Here is a 24,553-nt window from a genome sequence, read left to right as displayed (position 1 = left end):
TTCTGATTCCTCCAGCTCTGATTTTTTCCCTCAAAACTGCTTTGGCTATTTCGGTTTTTTGTGTCACCATACAAATTTTACGATTTTTTGTTCTAGTTGTGTAGAAAATGCCACTGGTATTTTGATAGGGATTGCATTAAATCTGTAGATTGCTTTGGATAATATAGTCATTTTCACAATATTGATCCTTCCAATCCAAGAACATGGTATATCTCTCCATCTGTTTGTGCCTTCTTTGATTTCTTTCATCAGTGTCTTATTGTTTTCTGCATACAGGTCTTTTACCTCCTTAAGGAGGTTTATTCCTAGGTATTTTATTCTTTCTGTTGCAGTGGTGCATGGGATTGTTTCCTTAATTTCTCTTTCTGATCTTTAATTGTTAGTGTATAGGAAAGCAACAGATTTCTGTGCATTAGTTTGGTATACTGCATCTTTACCTAATTCATTGATTAGCTCTAGTAGTTTTCTGGTGGCATCTTTAGGATTATCTATGTATAGTATAATGTCATCTGCAATCAGTGACAGTTTTACTTCTTCTTTTCCAATTTGTATTCCTTTTATATCTTTTTCTTCTCTGATTGCCATGGCTAGGACTTCCAAACCTATGTTGAATAATAGTGATGAGAGTAGATATCCTTGTCTTATTCCTGGTATTAGAGGAAACGCTTTCAGTTTTACACCATTGAGAATGATGTTTCCTGTGGGTTTGTCATATATGGCCTTTATTATGTTGAGGAAAGTTCCCTCTATGCCGATTTTCTGGAGGGTTTTTATCATAAATTGGTGTTCAATTTTGTCAAAACTTTTTTCTGCATCTATTGAGATGATCATATGGTTTTTAGTCTTCAATTTGTTAATATGGTGCATCTCATTGATTGATTTGCATATATGGAAGAGTCCTTGCATCCCTGGGATAAATCCCATTTGATCATGGTGTATGATCTTTTAATGTGTAGTTAAATTGTTTGGTAGTGTTTTGTTCAGGATTTTTGCATCTATATTCATCAGTGATATTGGTTTGTAATTTTCTTTTTTTGTAGTATCTCTGTCTCGTGTTCGTATCAGGGTGATGTTGGCCTCATAGAATGAATTTGGGAGTGTTCCTTCCTCTGCAATTTTTTAGAAGGGTTTGAGAAGGATGGGTGTTAGCTCTTCTCTAAATGTTGGATAGAATTCACTTGTGAAGCCATCTTGTCCTGGACTTCTGTTTGTTGGAAGATTTTTAATCACAGTTTCAATTTCATGACTTGTGATTGGTCTGTTCATATTTTCTATTTCTTCCTGGCTCAGTCTTGGAAGGTTATACCTTTCTAAGAATTTGTCCATCTCTTCCAGGTTATCCATTTTATTGGCATAGAGTTGCTTGTAATAGTCTCTTAGGATGCTTTGTATTTCTGCCGTGTCTGTTGTAACTTCTCCTTTTTCATTTCTAATTTTATTGATTTGAGTCCTCTCCCTCATTTTCTTGATGAGTCTGGCTAAAGGTTTATCAGTTTTGTTTATCTTCTCAAAGAACCAGCTTCTAGTTTTATTGATCTTTGCTATAGTTTGCTTTGTTTCTCTTTCATTTATTTCTGGTCTGATCTTTATGATTTCTTTCCTTATGCTAACTTTGGGTTTTGTTTGTTCTTCTTTCTCTAGTTCCTTTATGTGTAAGTTTAGATTGTTTGATATGTTTCTTGTTTCTTGAGGTAGGATTGTATTGCTATAAACTTCCCTCTTAGGACTGCTTTTGCTGCATCCCTTAGGTTTTGGATTGTCGTGTTTTTGTTGTAATTTGTCTCTAGGTGTTTTCTGATTTCCTCTTTGATTTCTTCAGTGATTTTCTGATTATTTAGTAACGTATTGTTTACCTTCCATGTGTTTGTGTTTTTTACATTTTTTTTTTCCTGTAATTGATTTCTAATCTCATAGTGTTGTGGTCAGAAAAGATGGTTGATATGATTTCAGTTTTCTTAAATTTACGAAGTCTTGACTTGTGTCCCTAGATGTGCCCTATCTTGGAGAATGTTCTGTGTGCATTTGAGAAGAAAGTGTATTCTCCTGTTTTTAGATGGAATGTCCTATAAATATCAATTAAATCTATGTGGTCTATTGTGTCATTTAAAGATTGTTTTTCCTTATTAATTTTCTGTCTGGATGATCTGTCCATTGGTGTAGTGAGGTGTTAAAGTCCTCCACTATTTTTGTGTTACTGTCAATTTCCTCTTTTATGGCAGTTAGCAGTTGCCTTATGTATTGAGGTGCTCCTATGTTGGGTGCATATATATTTATAATGGTTATGTCTTCTTCTTGGATTGATCCCTTGATCATTACATAGTGTCCTTTCTTGTCTCTTGTAACATTCTTTATTTTAATGTCTATTTTATCTGATATGTGTATTGCCACTCCAGCTTTCTTTTGATTTCCATTTGCATGGAATATATTTTTCTATCCCCTCACTTTCAGTGTATATGTGTTCCTAGGTCTGAAGTGGGCGTGTTGTAGACAGCATATATATGGGTTTTGTATCCATTCAGCGAGCCTGTGTCTTTTGGTTGGAACATTTAATCCATTCACATTTAAGGCAATTATCAATATGTATGTTCCTATTACCATTTTCTTGATTGTTATGGGTTTGTTTTTGTAGGTCATTTTCTTCTCTTGTGTTTCCCACTTAGAGAAGTTCCTTTAGCATGTGTTGTAGAGATGGTTTGGTGGTGCTGAATTCTCTTAGTTTTTGCTTGTCTGTAAAGCTTTTGATTTCTCTGTCAAATCTGAATGAGATCCTTGCCGGGTAGAGTAATCTTGGTTGTAAGTTCTTCCCTTTCATCACTTTAAATATATATGACACTCCTTTCTGGCTTGTAGAGTTTCTGCTGAGAGATCAGATGTTAACCTTATGGGAGTTCCCTTGTATGTTATTTGTCGTTTCTCCCTTGTTGCTTTCAATAATTTTTCTTTGTCCTTAATTTTTGTCAGTTTGATTAACATGTCAATTTGACATGTCCCACCATTTTTCTCTTTGGGTTTATCTTGCCTGGGACTCTCTGCACTTTCTGGACTTGGGTGTCTATTTCCTTTTTCATGGTTGGGAAGTTTATGACTGTAATCTCTTCAAATATTTTCTTGGGTCCTTTCTGTGTCTCTTCTCCTTCTGGGACCCCTATATTACTAATGTTGTCCCAGAGGTCTCTTAGAATGTATTCATATCTTTTCATTCTTTTTTTAAATTCTGTTCTGTGGCACTGAACTCCACCATTCGGTCTTCCAGGTCACTTATCTGTTCTTCGGCCTCAGTTATTCTGCTATTGATTCTTTGTAGTGTATTTTTCATTTCAGTTATTGTATTGCTCATCTCTGTTTTTTATGTCTCCTAGGTGTTTGTTAAACATTTCTTGCATCTCCTCAATCTTTGCCTTCATTCTTTTTCCGAGGTCCTGGTTCATCTTCACTATCATTATTCTGAATTATTTCTCTGGAATGTTGCCTATCTCTACTTCATTTAGTTGTTTTTCTGGGGTTTTATCTTGTTCCTTCATCTGGTACATATTCCTCTACCTTTTCATTTTGTCTATCTTTCTGTGAATGTGGTTTTCATTCCACAGGCTGCAGAATTGTAGTTCTTCTTGTTTCTTCTCTGTATACTCCTTTTTCTGACACATTTATAGTACCACAAGCAATTTTAAAATGTGACAGAGACATTGCTTTGATTTTTAAGTATTTTTATAATATAGTTATTCTTATGTGAATTCTTCACTAACTTGGAAAACACATGGCAATGTATGTATACAAATTTTTCTGGCAGATAATCATGTGCTTAAAAAGGTTAGAAAACCTTGATATACTTTATCCATGTTCTTAGCTGATTGTACCCAGTCTGAAATCAATGTGAACCCCCCAGTTATGCCAAAAGCCTGGGATCTTTTAAGACTTCAATCTGAGTATTGTTATAATAAATATATTACAAGATTGCAAATTTTAGGCATCACGGCAGTGCCATTCTTAGTTACAGTCCTCATTAGCAGCCCACTTTAAAGATCTTCTGTAAATCAGAAACACTGAAGTACAAGTCATTTTTTTTCCTGTTATGCCCAAATGGAAATTTTTTTAATGTTTGCTAACAAATTCCAGTTTTGTTAAAGAGTCACTAGAACCAAACTGCTGCCAAGGAAAATATGTGGAGATACTTATATTTGGGAGTTAATAGCTTAGAGATTATGTGCTGAATTATGGGAATAGAAGGAAATCCCTTTGGGGGACATATAGAAGGAGAAAACCTGAGGGCTATAAGCGAACTCCCAAGAGTATACCATCAGAGAGGGGGGATGTGCTACAGAGGGAGAGGGAGAAAAAAAATTGTCAAAATGGTATGAAATAGCCAAAAAAGAACGCTATGATAGATGTCTAGGAAAGAGTTTGAGAAATATGAGATATTCACTAGGGACCAATGTTAGAGTGAGGAATATTACAATAAGGAAAAAAGTGAGTTTATTGTTCTGGACAATTAATAAACCTTTGGTTAATGTAGCAAAAACATGTTTAGAATAAAGCAAGAGTAGAAGAGCTCAGAATTTAAGTTGTTGAGGAGTCAGTGAGCATTCAGGTAGTTGGAAGAGAAGGGATAAATGAATAAGATAGTACATTAAGAATCCAAGAGGTGTTTTGTTTGTGTGTTTTGTTTTTGTTTTTTATTTTCAAAGGAGAATTCACCTTTTTTTTTTTTTTTTTTTTTTTTTTTTTTTTTTTTTTTTTTTTTAGCTAGGGAAGCCAGAGGAGATTGTAGCTATCAGAAAGAGAGGATATATTTAAGTGGGCAATATCTCAGAGGGAAGACTGGAGAGAATAAAGCCCAGTGAAAAGATTATCAAGAGTAGAAAGAAGGAAAGTCACCTTTTATTTGACAAAAGGAAACATTAGCCATAGATCATTCTAGTGCCATTTTAACCTAAAATTCATAGAAACATTATTGAGAGAAAAACAAATTGCCTTCTTTTAAAATGTTCATAGGCTGCTGACATCCTATTCCAGCTACATAATTAAATTACATTTATAACAATGGACATAGGCTATGGCTATACTGAGACCTTATATATACTCTCCCAAATACAGAGATAATTTTTAATAATACATATAGAATAGAACTCCATATAAGCAGAGATTTCATTAGCTGCTAATGAGAATTTATGTCCACACGTCCCACATAGTACTTTAAAGTGTATGATAATATTAGTACTAATGGAAAAAATATATAATATGTTGATGCTCTCTTGTAACATCCAGTGTAGCAACAACAGAGCTAGGAACTGACATTCGTGTATTTAATGAACGTCTTTTGGTTTTGAGAAAATTTGGAAAAAACTCTCAAATATTAATTGCACTTTTTCAAGTGATTACATTGAAAAGTTGTTAGACATGGCTGTAAAGAACACAAATCTCATTATGTTGTAGCAACAAAACTAAATTCCCACAAGTTTCAGAATTTTGATATTAATATAGCATGTGCAAACACTGGCCACTTTGGTAATGGCTTCTGTATAGATCCATTGTCTCTATTTTTCCTTATTTTGCTTTTCTTCCTTTCTTATTTGTTTTCTTTCATTGCATGTATTTTATTTCCTAAACTCACTTTTGAAACCAGTCAAATATGTCAATGAATAAAATAACATGTCCATATCAGAGGTTTACATTCACTTTATAAATGCAGAACAATTCCTTTATTTATTCTAATGAAGACGAAAATTAGATTTTTTCCAACATTATAGATAATGCTGATGAGAATGTTTTGTCCACACATCATGTATACATAAACACACTTTTGGTATATATAATTTCAACATCACTAGAAATGTCTATACTGCTTTCAAAAGAAACTATACCACCTACAGTGTATGGATATCCCTAGTAGTCTACATTCTTACCTATTCTTGATATTGTATTACTTCTTACTTTGTACTAAGTTGGTTGTATAGTATTTCATTAGAGTTTTAATTTTCATTCTAGCAATGATATATTTCTGGCCCCCTCAGCACCATCAATGGATATGGAGGGCAGTGGTTATGGTTAGGAAGGTCCCTTTGATACTGCAAATTGGGCATTTTCCCCCATGAGAATATGAGGTTTTTATCTCTCCAACACCAGAGAGCATATTGGGCATTGATATCCTATAAGGTCAAACTCTGCAAACCTCTGTCGGTGAAATCCACCTCCTGGTTAAAGTAATCAAACCAGTACCTGAGGGGGAAAGCCAACTGGGAACCAGTAAGTCTACAGTCCCTGGAAGAGTGGTAACTGTCAAATAATATAAATTGTCTGAAAGACATAGGGAAATAGGAGAAACTATCCAAGAACTTCACCAAGTGTGTATTGCACCTTTCATCCATAGTGCTTTCAACATCCCAGTATAGCCAGTAAAAAGCAGATGACTCCTGGCAGATGGCTACAGACTACTGGTCATTGAACAAGGTAGTGCCCTCCATTGGTGCAGTTGTGCCAACATTGCCACCATCTTAGATACCTTGGTCCTGGTTCTAGGAGTGCACCAAGCCGTATTGGACTTAGCAAATGCTTTTTCAGTACAGTATACCCCTGGCTGCTGAGTCACAAGATGAATTTGCCTTCATGTGGGACGGGCAGCAATGGACCTTTCAAGTGCTTCCCGAAGGACATCTACACAGCCCCGTGATAGATCATGTGATTGTAGCCCGAGAACTGTCCCTGTTCTCCTTCCCCATATCAGTAAAATGGGCCCATTACATTGATGATATAATGTTGACATGGGAAGACTTGCCTCTGCTGCAGGCCACTCTGTAGATTTTGCTGGAACATCTGTGAGCAAATGGATGGGCAAAGAACCTGCAGAAAATTCAAGGCCCAGGCACTGCTGTAAAGTTTTTGGGAGTCATATGGGTACGTGACACAAATGTTGTCCCAGAGGCTGTTATCAACAATATGCAGGCCTATCCAAACCCTAAGAATGTGGAAGAAGTGCAAGCTTTTGAGGGATTTGGGTTTGGGAGGATTTTTATTCCTCACTTGGCACAGTGCATTTGTCCATTATGCCTACTGCCTGGTAAAGAAAGGGCACACAGGGGATCAGAGCAACAAGCTGCCTTTGAGAATGCAAAAATACTAGTGAAGCAGATTAAAGCTCTAGGCATCTCCAGAGCGGGGCTACAATTTGAGTTAAATGTGCCCATGACTCTGAAAGGTATGGGTTGGGCACTTTGGCAGAAACAACAAAAAGAGAGAATCCCTAGGATTTTGGTCCCAGCTCTGGAAGGGGGCAGAAAACTGGTATATTCCTGTAGAACAACTGTTCTTGTCAGTGTATACAGCACCCCTCCAGGTAGAGCCTCTTACGAAGGAACAGCATATCATGGTAAGAATGTCCCTTCCTGTCAAGAGGTGGATGGAGAATATGTTCCATCAACCCATCTCTACCAAGACTCAACTTGTCACTTTGACTAAGTAGCATGCCTCTTTGCATCAGAGGAGTATCCTGTCTGCCAGCCAACTGTCTCTAGAAATGCAGGTTGTCCTAGGCCCTGTAGAATATGTATCAATAGATCCTTCAAATGCCCCCACTTCCTATGGCAGCCTGTGCGGCCTGTAGAGAGGGAAGGGGGGAAATTCCCACTGATGCCTGGCATACAAATGGGTCTAGTCTGGGCAGACCACCCACATGGGCTGCAGTCACTATTCAGCCCAACACTGACACCATCTGGATGAAAAGAGGAATTAACTGAAGCAGCCAGTGGGCTGAACTCAGAGAGATTTGGCTGGTGATCATCACTCATGAGCCTTGTCCATTAACCCTTTACACTGACAGTTGGGCTGTTCTAAAGGGGTTAACCCTATGGCTTAGACAATGGGAAGACGAGGTGTGGGTGATCACCAAGGTGTGAATAAACCCTTGTGGGGTCAGGATATGTGGAAAGACATTTGGGTTTGCCTGCAAGAGCCTGAGGCAGTCCTCACTCTCTTCCAACTCCCAGCTCATAAGGTGCTGAAACCCCTTGACAATCAGGAAGTTAATGCCCTAGCCCAGGTATGAGCCTAGCAACGGACCCTTCAGTAGACACAGCAGACTGGATGCATAGGAGGAGCGGCCACCATAGTACCTGGGTGGGATGGTGTATTGTTGAGGATGCCAGATTGCTCTTGAAATACAGTGACTTCATTAATGCAGTAACAGCATGTCCTGGGTATTCTAAACAGTACCCAAGGCAATTGCCATAGGAGTCTTGGGGCCATCCACCAGAGTTCCCAACCAATGAGAGATTGACAAATTGATTATATTGGTCCCCTCCTTTTGAGTGAGGCTTCTAAATATGCCTTGACTTGTGTGGACACTGCGTCTGGCCTAACCCAAGCTTTCCCCATCACCATGCAAACCAGGCTGCCACCTTTAGGGGATTAGAGAAGCTGAGTACCATGTAGAGATACCCTCATCCAGTAGACAGTCATTGGGGATCATATTTCAAAGATCAAATATACAAGACTGGGCAAAAGAACATGACATTGAATGGAGGTTCCATTTCCCTTGTAACCTATAAGTAGCAGGGTTGGTAGAAAGGAAGAATTGAAAATTAAATCAGCAAATTAAATAACTAGCTGGTAAAACCACCTTGGCCAGGTGGACTAAAGTACTATCCCAGCCTTTAATACATTTGAATGATCAACCAGTAAGGCCTGTTGCCCCATATGTCAGACTAGGGACCCCTACACCCAACACCATAAAGATATGGAGTCTTGGGAGATGGTCATTGTCCCAACTGTCACCATGGATCACTGTGCTGTGCTGCTGAGACTACTCAGCTCCAGCACACCTGGCAAAGATAATCGATTGGAATTTGCAAGGGGTGAGTTACACCCTTGGGTGAGCAGGAAATACTCAATATCGACTCGGATCCCATTGTCCTGCTGCAAGCTGGACTTGTTGAAATGCACAGTACCTAGAATGGAACATACACTATTTAAAGAGGGGAGAAAGTGAGAGTGCCTGTCTGGCGCATCCCACACCCAGTCCATCTCCATGCCTGAAGTGCTGTTTCCCCAGACAACATGTATGGTATGCACAACCAGGTCAGATTCCTAAAGCTGCTTCCATACTAACATCTAAGGATTGGGCCATGAGTGTAATTATTATAGAAGGGGAAGACCTTCCCATACAAGTTCCTATTAAATATCTATCTTTTTTACCTTAGACTCCCTCTGCTTCTGTGGCATCCAGTCATGGAATGGGCACCTAATGATAATACCTTTCTACAGTGGGCCTCCTCTTAGTAAGCCTGGCAAAGGAATCCATCCAACTGTTGAGTATGTGGTCAGTTGCCCCTCTCTAGGTCATCAGGATTGCCATGGAGAGTATCACCACTCCAGAAAGGGGACTGGAAGGCACTAAAGCAATAAATTAAGGAATAATAAGCTAACATTAGGACTATCAATTCATCTGATATTACCAATACTGATCCAGAAGCCTGGCCTGTGTCATGCACTATTAATAAGGCTAGGTATGGGTATTCTTTTTCTGTCGATCAAGCTACCTAGGCAGCCCATCAAACTGCTGACCAGAAGGTCCTAAAAATACCACCATTAAAGTCATGGGTGGCTACACTCATATTTGGGATGGATTCATGTGGCTTACCCTGGGTTATGGACGTTTGTACACTAGTGCACCCCTATGTTGGGGACAGAAAAATCACTCTAAGCATAACCACCCAAGTGTACCAGGGATATGAGCTAGATATCACCAGAACTGTGTAGTCATTCTGTCACATGAAAGAATGGTGACTGGTTTGGCACTGACTGGTTACACTGGCCAGGTATTTATTGGGTAGCCCTGAATGGGATCCAGTAGTTGTGTGGCAAAAATCTTTGGGCTGCTGCACCCTGGGTTTTCCCTGGACATAGGAGACAATCTGCCCCATGGTAACAAAAGTTGCAAACCACCATCTCCTCAAGGCCAGATGGGCATGTTCTGTTTCCTACTGGAATGATCATTTGGCCACCATCTCTGTTCCCTCCGTTGGCCTAAAGGACATTAATAGCACTCAATAGAAGGCCTTACTAAATTCACCCAGAAAGTCTTAAATGATAGATGACAAAGTCTGTTCTTACTGAACACTGAAGTGTCTCTAATGAGAAAATCTGTCCTCCGAAATAGGATGGGCTTGGACATTATTACTGCCTATCAAGAAGGCATCTGTGCCATTATCCAAACAGAATGTTGTGTATTCATACCTGATGAGTCCACTAATACATCATCTTTATTAAATCACATGAGAACACAAGTGAATGCCATGAGTGACTTGACCCCCAGCCTAGGGGACCGAACCTAATAAATCAGTGGTTCAGATCCTGGGATGGAAAAAATGATTACTTATTTTGGGAATTATCATCTTAATCTGTTTTTTTCTTGCATGTGCTTGGTTGCTGTGGTATCTTCCTGCAGGACAACCAGATAGCTGCCAAACAAGCCACCTCCATGGTAGTAAAACCTGCTGACTGCTTAGGGCACAGTATGCTGGGGGTAGGGGGGCGGGGCTTGTAAGGCCAACACCTGGTTGATCTTCTAGCCGGACCTGGGCAATTGGAGGCTCCTTACCCACTCCTCTGTCCTTAAAATGTATATTCTGCACTAGAAGCTGCTTCAAGGACGCAGCCTTGAGAGAGCCTGTGTTATTGAGACCATCTGGACTGTATATAAGACTGAACCCTGTTATGGCCTCTATATAAGATCTTAAGGGCTTCCCTGGTGGCGCAGTGGTTGAGAATCCGCCTGCCGATGCAGGAGACACGGGTTCGTGCCCTGGTCCGGGAAGATCCCACATGCCGCGGAGCAACTAAGCCCGTGAGCCATGGCCGCTGGGCCTGTGCGTCCGGAGCCTGTGCTCCGCAACGGGAGAGGCCACAACAGTGAGAGGCCCGCATACCGCAAAAAAAAAAAAAAAAAAAAAAAAAAAAAAAAAGATCTTAAGATTCTGTTGGGCGGGTGCAGAGACCTACTCATCTTGCAGCCACCTGCCTACCAATCTGGAGTGGCCCTCCTCTTTCTCCAGTCTCTCCTTGCCTTTCACATACATGGACTAGTTGTGAATTTCACCTGGAAAATCCCAGGGTTGCAAACCCCACCAGGTCAAAGTTGTACATGTCTCCCTTCACTTCCTCACCCTGATGATGTTGTAAACATAAAGAAGCACCTTGAATAGAATATTGTAAACAGCATTGCTTCAATGGACCCTGTAGTCATGGACTTCATATTGGAAAGCGTCTACATTTTTAGTCTTGCTTCAGTAATCTTTGTCAGCGTAACAATCTCCAAGAAAACCGCTGCATCCAAGGACTCTTTTGTTTGTTAATATGTAACATTTGGGGCTGTCATAGGTGTGAATTGAGAACCCAGTCAGTCAATATCAGAAGCAACAATTGAAAATCTTCCCCAGCAACTGCCAATACACTAACTCCGTTGAAAACGTAGGGTGAAATGCGCAGTTGCAAGGGGCCTGCAGGGCTGTGAGATTCTAAGGAGGAGCACAGAGTGCGCACAGGGAGGGCAATGTTGGCCAGGCTCCTGCTTCTGCTCTGGCTCCTGGTCCTGTTGTCTGGTTAGAGCCCGACTCGGAGCTACTTTTGACTTCTCTCGTATCATAACCTTCTCTGGGGAATCTGAATTGCCTCAAACAGCAATTCCCCAAATTTCCATTTGGTATTCTCTGATACAAATGCCTGTTCACCAGGATTTAGAGGTTAAGTCATGCATGTGTTTTCAGAATTTCAGTCAATATTTTGGTGGCATTCTTTTATTTAAGGAAAGCCTCTGCTGTAAAGGTTAGTTCCAGCATGCCTAGAGTGTTTTGAAAAAGTAAGAGGTGTACCAAGACAGTGTTGACTCCTAGTCAAGACATGTATTGTACTGATTAATAGGGTTGCTTTTCAACCGAGGGGCCATGAAGAGTTTATGGTGGTTTGTGGCAGCTTGTGAGGTGTTGTTTAGTGGTAACAGTGAGAGGCTGGTTTACACCTGCTTTAAGTGAGACCCCCAAAGGGTTCTTCCACTGGGGCTGGTTACTTCACAAGAATATGCCGAGATTAGGTCCCCTGGTTTTTATATGTTCTGTGCCTACCTTGGTGGTTTCCAATTTGAGAAAGTACATCGACTGCAGTCCTGCAGATGGAGGACAATCAGAGCTAGCTCCTGGCTTCTCCTGATCTATGCTGTGAGGTGGCCTTTCTTTGAGATTCATTTCCTTACTTCAATGCCGCTGCTATTTTGTATTCTTTTCTAGCTATAACCTTTAGATTCTTAAGCATTATCATTGCGAGTCCTGTGAGAGTTCTTCTGAGATTGAAACTTGTCTGATTGCCACTGTTAGTGAAGCCTCCAACAAGAAAAACAAAGAACAAGAATAAATAAACCAAAAAAGGCAGAAGAAACTGAAAGAGTGTAAGGAAGAGAAAAAGGAACAAAAATAAGGCAAAAAATCTCTAACTCATATCCTCAAGAAGAAAAGGTGTTTGTTTATTCTGTCCAAAACAACAGACTTAGAGGTTATTAAAAAAAAAAAAAAAATGTAGAAAGTTTGGGAGATAGAGGAAATCTAAAAGGCAGGAAAAAAGGCAAAACAATGGAAAATAGTGGAGAAAAGATCCATATGTTTAAATATTTTCTAATAGAAGTTCTAGAATATCAGAGAAGATGGTGTGGGAAAATTGACAAAGAAATAATTCATGAGAGTCCCTAGAACAGAAAAAAAAATTACTCCATATTGAAAAGTTATTAACTGAGTACCAGCCCAATGAATTAAAATGTTCCCAACCAAGATATACCATTATCATGCAATTTTGTAATACCAGAAATAGGAGAAAAGATTTCAGAGGGAAAAAAGAAAACACAACAAAACACAGGATTATGTGATTATAGTATTGTAGCAATACAGAGAAAACTCTAAAATATTTCTGAAGAAATTTTTAAAAAGTTATTTGAAAAGAATGACTTGAAATTTCAAAATTAGAAAATTACAGACATTTCAAAACATGTCTATATTTGTAAGTCTTGAGCATAGGCATATGTCTCCAAAAATGTATCAAGATTCTTTTTCATGATATGAAGCAAGGTGTTATGCAGTTGTTTTAGTGTGTGTGTGTGTGTGTGTGTGTGTGTGTGTGCAAAATACTTCATGAATTGGCATGTCATCTTTGTGCAAGGGGCATGCTAGCCTTCTCTGTATCATTCCAATTTTAATATTTGTGCTGCTGAAGCAAGTACTCATTTAGGATTTTGATTAATATAAATGCTAATAACTAAAATAATCAGAAAAACTATTTTAATTGTTGCAAATAAAGATCACATATTACTGCAATAGGAGAGACAATAAATCTTTCTGAATCACAGCACTACCCTGTGCTGGACCTAAGGACACTAGAAAGTAAAATGTTGATGTAGTGACAACTATTTAAGTGTTAGATGTTTAGAAAATATTAAACATTTTAATTTAAAAAAAGGTAAATTGTGGAAATTTACCATTTTGATCACTGCAACACATGATAGTGACTGGATATCATCCCTGATAATTATGGGTTTCTATATAACACTGAAATGTAATCACAAAGAACAGTCATCACAGGAAGCAGAACTTGAAAAAAGGTATTTATCATTTTATCACTTGATTCATTCCTGTTATGCAGTCTTGGTACCCGTGTGCCAGAGAATTTAGCCTCTACATTTCCAAAAAATATTTTGCAAGTCCCTACGAATATTCTGGGTTTTATTCCTTCTCCAAGAAAGTCATCTCTTTCCTTTTCCTCTTTTTATATGGCATGATATGCACGTTGGTAGCAGGGAATAGAGAGGAGAAATATGTTTCTTTGCTATTAAAATAGAGACTCTCATAAACAATGTGTTTCTATGGCCATAGTGCCTGTGCATCTGCCAATATATGTGTGTAACCTCATCAGTGTTTAATCCTTAACTGTAGTATAGGACATTACCTAGTACAGGATTTCTTTCTTTTTTTTTTTTTTTTTTTTTTTGTGGTACGCGGGCCTCTCACTGTTGTGGCCTCTCCCATTGCAGAGCGCAGGCTCCGGACGCACAGGCTCAGCGGCCATGGCTCACGGGCCCAGCCGCTCCACGGCATGTGGGATCTTCCCGGACCGGGGCACGAACCCGTGTCCCCTGCATCGGCAGGCAGACTCTCAACCACTGCGCCACCAGGGAAGCCCAGGATTTCTTTTTATAACCTCATAGAAGTGAGTTTTGAAGGAGGAATAATTTTTGTTGTGTTATTTACTGCATGCGGTGCAGCTCAGTAAATAAATTGTACACAGATATAGTTTATTGTATAAAGGAGAACTCTCTCCAGAGAAAAGATGACTTTGTTGGCGTGCTCTGCACTAATCCCTCATGCTTTTTGTATTTGTGCCAAAGTACTTTTGGTAATATTAATTGAGAGGGAACCACATGGTATTTTAAATAGAGTCATGGGTATTTGTTCCATTATACAGCTAACTGTACAAAACATCCATCAGTAGTGACCACAACATAGAATATTGCATTGTGGCATCAACCCAAGACATTACATTTACCTAATCATTGACTTCACATTTATCTCAATCTATTTCAAGACAAGAAATGAAATGTTTGCTGCAAAATTACATTTCCAGCAATATCTGATAAAGGAAGGAGATGAACTTTAGAACAGTTGTTTTCTAAATGGATTTTTAAGACACGTTATATTGGGTCTTGAGTTCATTGATTTGTATTGGACCAAAAGGCACAGGTTGAAAGGGGACAACTCTCCAGTAGAAGAGAGAGTTGGAAGGAGATTTTTTGTTCCCTGAATCAGAGGCCTCAAGCCAAATTTAAAAACCTGCTCACAAAGCAAATTTCTTTTGATTCCTTAAAATAAAATTTCAAAACCCTATAAGGACAGTGACATCTTATATGTTTAGGGACATTTTAAAGAGAAAAATACATTACTTCAATAGATAGCTCAAAGAATTGGAAATGGGATATAGGACCTTTTACCCCTGGGTTACCATACGATGAATGCCACCCAGGTTTAAAATGATCATAATTCTTTCCATTGTGTTGCACTGTTGTCATTTAAGGATTAGTCATAAGATTTCATCACGATAGAAACCCTTGGATTCCTGGATAGGAGGCTATCATAGATCATTTATTTTGATTTCTGAACCTGAAAAAAAAGATGCTAGTTGTTTGTGAGAATATATTGACTTATCATAAAGCAGAATAAAAGGCAAAGCTCTCCCCAGCTTAGCATTTAAATTTTATTAATGAAGCACGCAAACATAAAGCCTTTAATTGTTTTATCCCCAGCTAAAATAACTACAGATTCTCTTTCCATTCACTAAATCAAATCCATTTTTAAATTCCATTAAACTATTTGCTTCAGTATTATCCTGTGGAAATAAAATGCATTAATAAAAACAAAGTTTTTATTAATTCTTGTCTCTTAATACCATTAACTGTTTTTCTCATCCTTTTAGCAGATAAAATGTAAATAAGAAGGCAAATAATAATATACAGATAGCATTTTCTCTTCCCTTTTCATAATTTTGGTAGTTATATTTCTCCACCATTAAGGATGATGAGTTTGCTGTTTGTTGGTTTTGGTTCAGTGTTTCCCTTTGGAATTCAATTTTAAAACATTTATCAACATAAAGCATCCATACAAATGGGTTGCATGGAAATTCCAAGCTATTTTGAAGAGAACCTGAGAGGTTCTTGTGCAGTCAATAACCAGTCTTATCTCTATCTTGCTTTCAAGCTATTGAATTCAGGGAATGGTTGTGTCCCAGGAATCTCTCATCAAGGGATCTTGGTTTTAAGAGCATATGATGGGACTAATCAGTGATTCTGTGGACGCCTTCTTTTCAAAGAATCAGGTCATGCACTACTCTGGCACAGAGAGTTGCTTATTTTTCTAGAAAAAGAATGTTAGAAAAGAAGTGGTAAAAAAAAGAAAAAAAACAGAAACATACACACACAAACAAAAACCTTGCAATGTTTTCCTTTTGAATAAATCCAAGGTTATTCATTTGATTTTGAATTCAAGATGCCATGGTTCAAAAAGTGTGTATTTTTAATTTTTTTTCCATTTCTCTCTCCAAATTATAGAGAAAATAACTGGCTTTAAAATGGAAAATAAATTGTTATTGGCCATTTCAGACTTGTAAATAATCTACTCAAAGGCTTACAAATGGATGGAATGCAAATTCCAAGCTATTTCAAAGAGAACCTGAGAGGTGTTATTTTAATGATTTATAAAGGAAACTGGTGTGATGATATATTCAAAATGCATCTGAGCCTCTCATTTCTTCAGTCTCCAATATTCAGACGTTCTTTCCCTCCTTATCTTTCTTATTCTCTTTCTTCCCTCTCTCCCATTCTCTCTTTAATGTTCTGAAAGGAAATCAGCATGTTTCTGACTTTTCCATTATTGCTTCAGGTTTGGGAGGACACTAGATGATAGATATCCTACTGATTGTAAAAATAGAGTTTAAATATGTAGAGTTACAAGCAGGTTGATATCAATAAATTATATTCCTGAAGAACCTAAGCACATAGCAAACTAGAATGCTGAACAAATTTTAGGTGATGGTGTTGAATTTCATATTTATTGTAGAGTCATGAGTTTGAAGCTGGTAAAATTTATAAAGATCATACTCTAATTGAATGTGATAATTTCAATGTGTAATTCATCATTTCACATCAAATCTGCATCCCAGAAGACAGTCTATATCTATGAAAAAACATTATTAATGAGTAAATATGAGATTAGATGATCAGAGACTACATTGTACCACATGAAGTTATCATAAGTGATAACTAATCATATACTATATGCACTATCTTCTTCTTCAGTTTTGACTGAGATGATATAGGGTGTGTAAAGATTTTAATGTCTTCTACAAATAAATGTATGGAAATACTTCTTTTTAGCATGTTCCATATGTGGAGTTACTTTTGTGGTGGTTTTTGTTTTGATATTTTGTTTTCACTTAAATGAGTGTAGCTCTTACCTATTGGCACTCCACCTTAAATTATCCATGATATTGACTCAAATCCTCATTTTACATTGTGTAAAACAAATCAATGACAATCTACACCCCTCCCCACCTCTGCCTCAAGATTAGGGTAATTCCCTTTGTGCTTACATCATCATAATCCTCTCTGGCTCAGAGCTTCTTCTTCAACACATTAATTTCATGGATCAACTCAGTATCCTATCCATGCTTCCCATTCCACACACACTTGGATGTAAGCTGTCCACTCGTGAAACTACACACACAGTCTCATGAGGTATTTGTGTGTGCTGCATAGTTTACTGATCAATTTAGGAAATGGTAACAACATCCCCCACATTGTCTATTTCTGACTAAATAATAGCATTTGTTCTAAAAGTAGATTTTTTTCCTCCCCAAGTTTTCACTGGTAATTATTCATTTGCCATGCTGCTCAAATAATGTCTGTCCTCATGACACCTTTTTGATTGTTTTTCCTTCCTTTACTCGTCTCCCTTTTCATGGTAGAGAAATCATTAGAGAAGCAAACAAAAGATTCTATTTATTTCTCATGCAAAGGAATTTAGTACTCCCTCATTTTCCCCTTTCCATCTAGACTGTGACAATGACCCTTTTCTCCATCAAAGATGTTTGTAAGCAAGGACAGTTAACCCTCAGGACAATTTCTTATTCTGTTTTTTCAATACTGTATTTATATAGGTACAATGTGAGACAATGGAATCTGTTACCCATATACAATCCAGTTTGTCAAGATCGTATCTTCTTCCAAGAATATAAGAACCTGGTAATCACACTCAGCAATTTGTCACTGGTTGGTCTCTCACCAAATAACATGTAGTTAATTATTATCCTGAAATCAATTTTCTTCCAACCCTGTGTATATGGGAACACCACCAATGGAATTTTTGCTAAATTCACATGTTAGGATGCTGATGACTTCAATGGTACATTTTTTAAAAAATTAACTCCTATTATGTGCCTACCAAAATATGAGACACTGAGATTATAGCAGTGTAGGCAGAATCACAGAACATCTCTCATAGAGCTCACTAACAGAAAAGTTAGATCTTTCTCAAAGCTGTATCCTTCTGGTGATTTAGCTTCCAGTGTCCTAAAAATTGATGATTTCAGGGCCAGGGAGCTTCAATTTGAAATCTTGATATAGCTTTTGAATATGTCCCAGCACCAGTTGAATATAAATAAATAATAATACTGCTAAATACACCACTGGTATCAGTACATTTCCTGTATGATGAGATCCCCAAAAGATCCCCAGAAAAATATATTGAAGTATATCTAAGTTTATTACACTTTCTGCAGTAAGACAGAACATTTTGAAATAGTTTTAGTAGTGTCTCAGAAGAGGGAATTCAGGAGAGGGTATGTATAGGATTTTTAAAGCCTGGGCTAGGTAATTACATGGTGACTCTTCTATATTGAGAAACTGGTTGGTGTTGATAGTGTTTGTGAGATAATTGCTTTGGATTGGAGAGCAAGTGTCTTTGAGCAAGACTTGAAAAGTCACTTTTTATAAGTAAGTTATTTTAGTTGCTTCATAGTTTTCCAGGAGTATATATTTCATGGAGCAGGTAACTAAGTTATTTTTGTTTATTTTCAATATTATTTAGCCCAGGAAAAGTAGTGTATACCCAATATCAGCCTTGTAATACAAGACTCAAATAATGTTGTTTCAGGTTTTGGCTCACTTAGGAAAATAACATATTAGAAAGGTCTTAGAACATTTTTAGACAGTTTTAGTGAGGCATATTCATGAAACTTTTAATTATGATAGATTTTGCCTTTGAGACTTTATTTTGCTATATACTTTAGTGATATAGGACCTAAAGTCAACACCATTTACTTCAATTGGGAAAAAAAAAAAAATATATACACACACATACATATATAATATTGCATAATATATAATATATAAATATTTATGTATAACATATTTATATATTAAACATATATGATTTTCTTTTCTTGTTTTATTTCTTTGGGGGAGGGGATCTTTCCACACTATTGTACCAAATATCCTGCAGCGCTACTACTATCAAATTCTTTTCTTTATAATTAATCCTGCATGTTTCATCTATGGCGAGTCATTTTGGAAAAATAAACTCAAAATTATTGAATACATTTTAACCTATGTTTTTCCCTCTTCATGAAGTGCCCTTCTTTCTCTGTGTGCCTAGTTAACATTTTGTTATCCTTCAAGACTCATTAAAAGCATTTTATTCTTAGGGAAATTTTTTCTAATGACTTAAGGCAGAATGAATTTTCCCTAATCAAATAATGCATTATAAATAGTTTTGGAAAATTCATAGTTTCCTAAGGAAAAAAAAAACCTTAACTAAATGATTAATAAACATGAGATATATTTGTTTGTAATACAAATAATGGCAAAATAAACGTTTTTAAAAATTCATTTATCACAGATAAAGCAAAGAAGGGACAAGATGGTCTCATAGAAACCAAAGGTAGAAAGCTGCACTGGGATAAATCAAACTAAATGAAAACCTGTTTCAAAGTGTCAAAAAATGCAGGATAGGAAAGTACAATGACTTTTCTATCCTGAACTGAACATAAAGTTTAGAAGTTTGAGGTAATAACAAGTTTGTCAAAGTAGCTTAAATGTAAGGGTGGAGATAAAAATAGGATTTAAGGGGGCCGAGGTGTAATTGAGAAGAGAGGAACAATTATAGACCACACTCAAAAGGTTGAGTGTGATAGTGGAGAGAAATTATGTAGAAGGACCCATAGTTAGGGCTGGGAGCTCTTTTGCTTTGCAGGATGGGAAAACAACAGATGGAATATTTATAACTTGGGAGGGAAAGAAAGAAGGTAAAATAGTTGTATCAAAATCCAAGAAGATGTAAAATGAGGTAGTAATGAGGTAAAACATGAGTAGTAGTAGTATTCTTGAACTGGAAAAGTGGCATAGGTTACAGAGATGGGGAGAAAGAGGGAAAGAATGGCTGCAGATGTAAATAAGTGCCTGAATCAAGATTAATATATATGTGAAGATGGACGTAAGGCAATCAGAGAAAGAAGTGTGTGCTGGCTAAGTAGGAGACTTAAGGTAAGTAGGTCTAGAATAGCAATTGCAATAATAAAAGTTGCTCATCAAGGATAATTAAGAAGATTGGTAAATTGCTTTGAGAGGTCAACTAAGTTTGGAAACTGAGAATTTATAATGGCAACAAAGTACAAATTTATAATGGCAACAAAGTACAAATTTCTGTAATTTTTATCAGAAGCTTTTAGAATATGAATTGATTTCAGTTAGAGAAAACCATATTTTAGGATGGAGATCTTTCTGAGAATATTTTTGCATGTGAGACAGAAAATCAAGGGGGAAGAGAGTTAGGATGTTACTGAAATATACTCAGCCAAAGGGGCTAAATTTGGGTACATGAGTCAGCTCTCCCAGTGGCAACAAACAGCCCCAAAATCTTAGTGGATAGTGGCAACAAGCTTTTAAGATTTGATGACAGATCTGCGGGTCAGGCTTGGTTAGGCTCTGTTCTACTCTTTGTCTTCTTAGAAGAATCTTCTCTAACATGTCACTTGTCATGGCCAGTGACATCTCATTGGCCAAAGCAAGCCATTTCACATGGTCAAGCCTGACCATGGGATAGGTTAATACACACATCCTATAGGGAGGACTGGAAAATGTAAGATATATAAAACTGTCCAGGGAAGGGAGTGGATAATTGGGAAGAATAATAAAATATATCACATTGAACAGGAGGGATGTGAGGCTTAGTGGTAATTTATGGGTTAAAATAAAATGAAGTGGAAGGGGACTGAAGATTAAAACAGTAATGAGTTTAAAGAGAAGAAAGGACTGAGGCAGCTCAGAGATTTATATTGGATGGTAGCTAAAGTTTCTGATGTAGACAACATTCTAGACCTTTTCACTGATGTTAAGTGGTCTACCTCAGAAACATTAGTTACCATCCAATGAAAGGTCTAGATTGAGGTCTTGATAAAACGTTGCTGAGGTAGTAAAATGATGGTGGATTTTATTAGGGATAATTGTGTGAGTAGAATTTAGGGTTGTCACCATATGAATGTTTAAAAGATCAAATTTAATAACAAGAGCAGTCAGGGAAAATAAATCAGTGAAATTCCTGAACCTCCAGGAAAATGGAGGAGTAGCCTGGAGGGGTAAATAAACATCTATATGTAGAGCGGCTGTTGAAGACTTCCAGTTTTCATTTTCTTCAAGTAAGGAGCTTGAAAGTCTCCACTCTGTCCTAACAATAAATGAAAAGCTAAACAGATTGAAAAATTAACAACTTTTGTTGGATCCTTAAGAGAGGAGAGGACACAGGGCAAACTACCGCCCTGAGAATGGAAAGACAGACCTGCAAATACAGCAGGTCTCACCTTACCAGAGAGCAGAGACTCATGAGCAGAAACTGCTGTGAGAACCAGCACCAGGAACCAGTACCTGGGTGAGAACACCAGAACTGTAATTGATGAATTGCTGGAAGCTAGATATGGACAAATCTGAGAGTTAAAAAATTCATGAGCTAGTGGCATAGTCTTTATTTAAACAATAGTATAGCTATATTTCTCCTTTCTTGAATTGTCTGTATCTCATTATATTTAAGGATGGCAAAATATTTAAGAATTTTATACAGTAAGCTCAATAAATACTTGCTATCAAACAATAAAAAAACAAAATCATGAGGACCCACTGATCAGCATCCCCCACAGTCTTGTGAGGTTTACCACTAGGAGCTCAACGAGATTCCCACAATAAATATGAGAGAAAAATCCCCTCAAACCACCTGCTGGAGGAGGCAAAAAGGAACCATTTTGAAATAAGCCAGAGCACTGGGCTCTTCTCAAAAAGGCTTGATCTCAGGGGAAACTTGTTAACCAGAGCCTAAATGGCTGGGATATGATCTGAGACTGACTTACCTGGGGAAGGAAAGTACCCAACTCCAGGCCATTCTATCCATCCTCTCTCACCTAAGGGGAGAGAAAAAAAAAAATTAAACACTTGTGAAGTTCAAAGTCCAGAGGCATAGGCTCACTAAGAGAATGAGACCTAATCATAGGACTATAGGACCCTTCCTCTCCCCACACACATCACCACCACATTACTAAAGAGCTATTTATAACAGTTCCTTTTACCCAGTACATCGTGTTTGGCTATCAAGTAAAACTTTACAAGATGTATGGAAAGGCAAAAAAACACAATGTGAAGAGACAGAGCAAGCATCAGAACCGGATGTAGCAGGGGTGTTGGAATTATTAGACTAGGAATTTAAAACAACTCTGATTAATATGATCAGGGCTCTAATGGATAAAGTAGCATGCAAGAACAGATGAGTAGTATAAGCAGAAAGATGGGAAATCCTAAAAAAGAACAAAAAAGAAATGCTAGAAGAAATCCTAGTATTGTAGGATATGTAAGGGTCAAAAAAGAAGGATAATAATTTGGGAAATTGTTACACACACACACACACATATATGTGTATATATATATGTACACATATATATCATATGGATAGAAAACTCAAATGTTAAAGTAAGAGGTAGCAAAACCTATTAATTCAGTTTGTTATTTATATTAAATTTGGCTCAAGTCTAGATTTATTTCCCCTTTACTTTCTGGTTGGCCTAAAATATATGTAAATGGACATGCTGGAAGGAAGTAGTCATAAAAGTGGGTCTGAGAGAGGACATGTGCTATTTCAAATAGGATGCACAAGGGTAACACGAGGGAGTTTAATACAAATGATCACTATAGAGCCAGTCTAAGCCAAGTCTCTCCACTGCAAGAAAACCTGCCTCAGAGAGATATTATTGTTTGAAGTTATTCATAGCAACTTTGAATGTACTCAGGAAATCAAGGGAAGTTTTAGAGTTTTTCTCAATATTTTTACTAATATTCTAAGGTTATTTTATATCAAAACGAGTTTCAGCTCTCAGTGTTCTTTTATAAGTTAAGCAAACACTGTATTGTGTATCTTGGAAAACTTCAAAAATCCTTGTCCAAGCTTACGGCTGTTTAGACAGACTGTGAGCTTTTAACATCACAAATTATGTAACTTATTTTGTTTTAGAAAAAAGATCTTAATAATATTACAATTCATGGGTACTGGCTTGGTTCCATTAAGTTTTTACAAAACTTCTTCAAATACTTACTAGTCACATACTCATTAAAAAATCAGTTCCAAACAAGCATCCAAACATAAAAGACACAATAGATATCTGTTGCTGCTTAACAAATCACACCAAAAATTAATGGCTTGAAAAACTTTTTATTATAGTTTCTGTGGCTCAGGCATCCAGGCATGGCTTACGTGAGTTCTTTGCTGTAGTCTCTCACAAAGTTGCAACCAAGGCCAAAGTCTATGGTTTTATCTCATGACTCAACTAGAAAAGGGTCTAATTTCAAGCTCCCTCAGTAGTTCTTGGCAGCATTCAGTTCCTAAGGGTTGTTGGACTGAGGACCTCAGTTCCTCAGTGGCTGTTGGTCAAAGGCTCTCGTAGTTCATTGCCATGTGGGCATTTCCTGCATGGTAGTTTGCTTCATCAACCCTGTAAACCAAGAAGGTAATGGAGAAAGTCTGCTAACAATACAGAAGTAACAATCCTTTATAATACAATCACAGAAATGAGATCCTTCTCCTTTGTCATAGTCTGTCAGTGAAAAACAAGTCATATGTTTCACCAACACTCAGCACATGAGTGTTGGTAAGGACATAAGTACTGGTAGGTAGAAATCAGGGACCATTTCAGATGTCTGCTTATCACATACCTTTCCTTAATTTTATTTATTTTTTACCTTCTATTTTTAAGTTTTACCAGCTTTATTGAGATATAATTGACATATAGCATTGTGCAAGTTCAAAGTATACTATGCTATAACTTGATATGTGTGTATACTGTGAAACGTTTACTACAATAAAGTAATCCATTGCCTCATATAGTTACGATATTTTTTCTTGTGGTGAGAACATTTTAAGATCTACTCTCTTAGCAACTTTCAAATGTGCAATATAGTATTATTAACTAACTCATCATGCTGTACATCATATCCACATAACTTATTCATCTAATAACTGGAAGTTTTTACCCTTTGACCACTTTCACCTATTTATCACCCAATCCCCCCAATCCTCACACACAGACCCCTGGCATTTACCAGTCTGCTCTCAGTTTCTATAAATTTAGGATTTGTTTTTTAAGATTCCACATATAAATGAAATCATACAGTATTTGTCTTTCTCTGACTTATTTCATTTAGTGTATTTCACTTATTTCACAAGGCAATCCATGTTTTGGAAAATGGCAGGACTTCCTTCTTTTTGTGGTTGAATAATATTCCATTGTATATATACCACATTTTCTTTGTCCATTCATCTGTCTGACACTTTGGTTGTTTCCATGTCTTGGCTATTGTGAATAATGCTGCAATGAACACGGGAGGATGGATATCTTTTTGAAATGATGGTTTTGTTTCCTTTGGATGTATACCCAAAAGTGGAATTGCTAG

General features: G+C 37.3%; 1 long non-coding RNA gene and 2 pseudogenes across 8 annotated transcripts in view; 2 read left to right on the top strand and 1 right to left on the bottom strand.

Moving 5' to 3' along the window:
• The window catches only part of LOC136793801 (uncharacterized), a 1,119,572-nt gene that overhangs the window by 147,543 nt on the left and 947,476 nt on the right, over nucleotides 1–24,553 (top strand). The window lies entirely within an intron of this gene.
• Nucleotides 7,850–24,553, top strand: part of LOC131752829 (peptidyl-prolyl cis-trans isomerase A pseudogene) — a 95,986-nt pseudogene continuing 79,282 nt past the window's right edge.
• LOC131753898 (U6 spliceosomal RNA) lies at nucleotides 13,151–13,249 on the bottom strand (annotated as a pseudogene).

The sequence above is a fragment of the Kogia breviceps genome, chromosome 3, assembly GCF_026419965.1.
Source record: "Kogia breviceps isolate mKogBre1 chromosome 3, mKogBre1 haplotype 1, whole genome shotgun sequence".
Classification (NCBI taxonomy): Eukaryota; Metazoa; Chordata; class Mammalia; order Artiodactyla; family Physeteridae; genus Kogia; species Kogia breviceps.
This window is presented reverse-complemented; position numbering and strand designations above follow the sequence as displayed.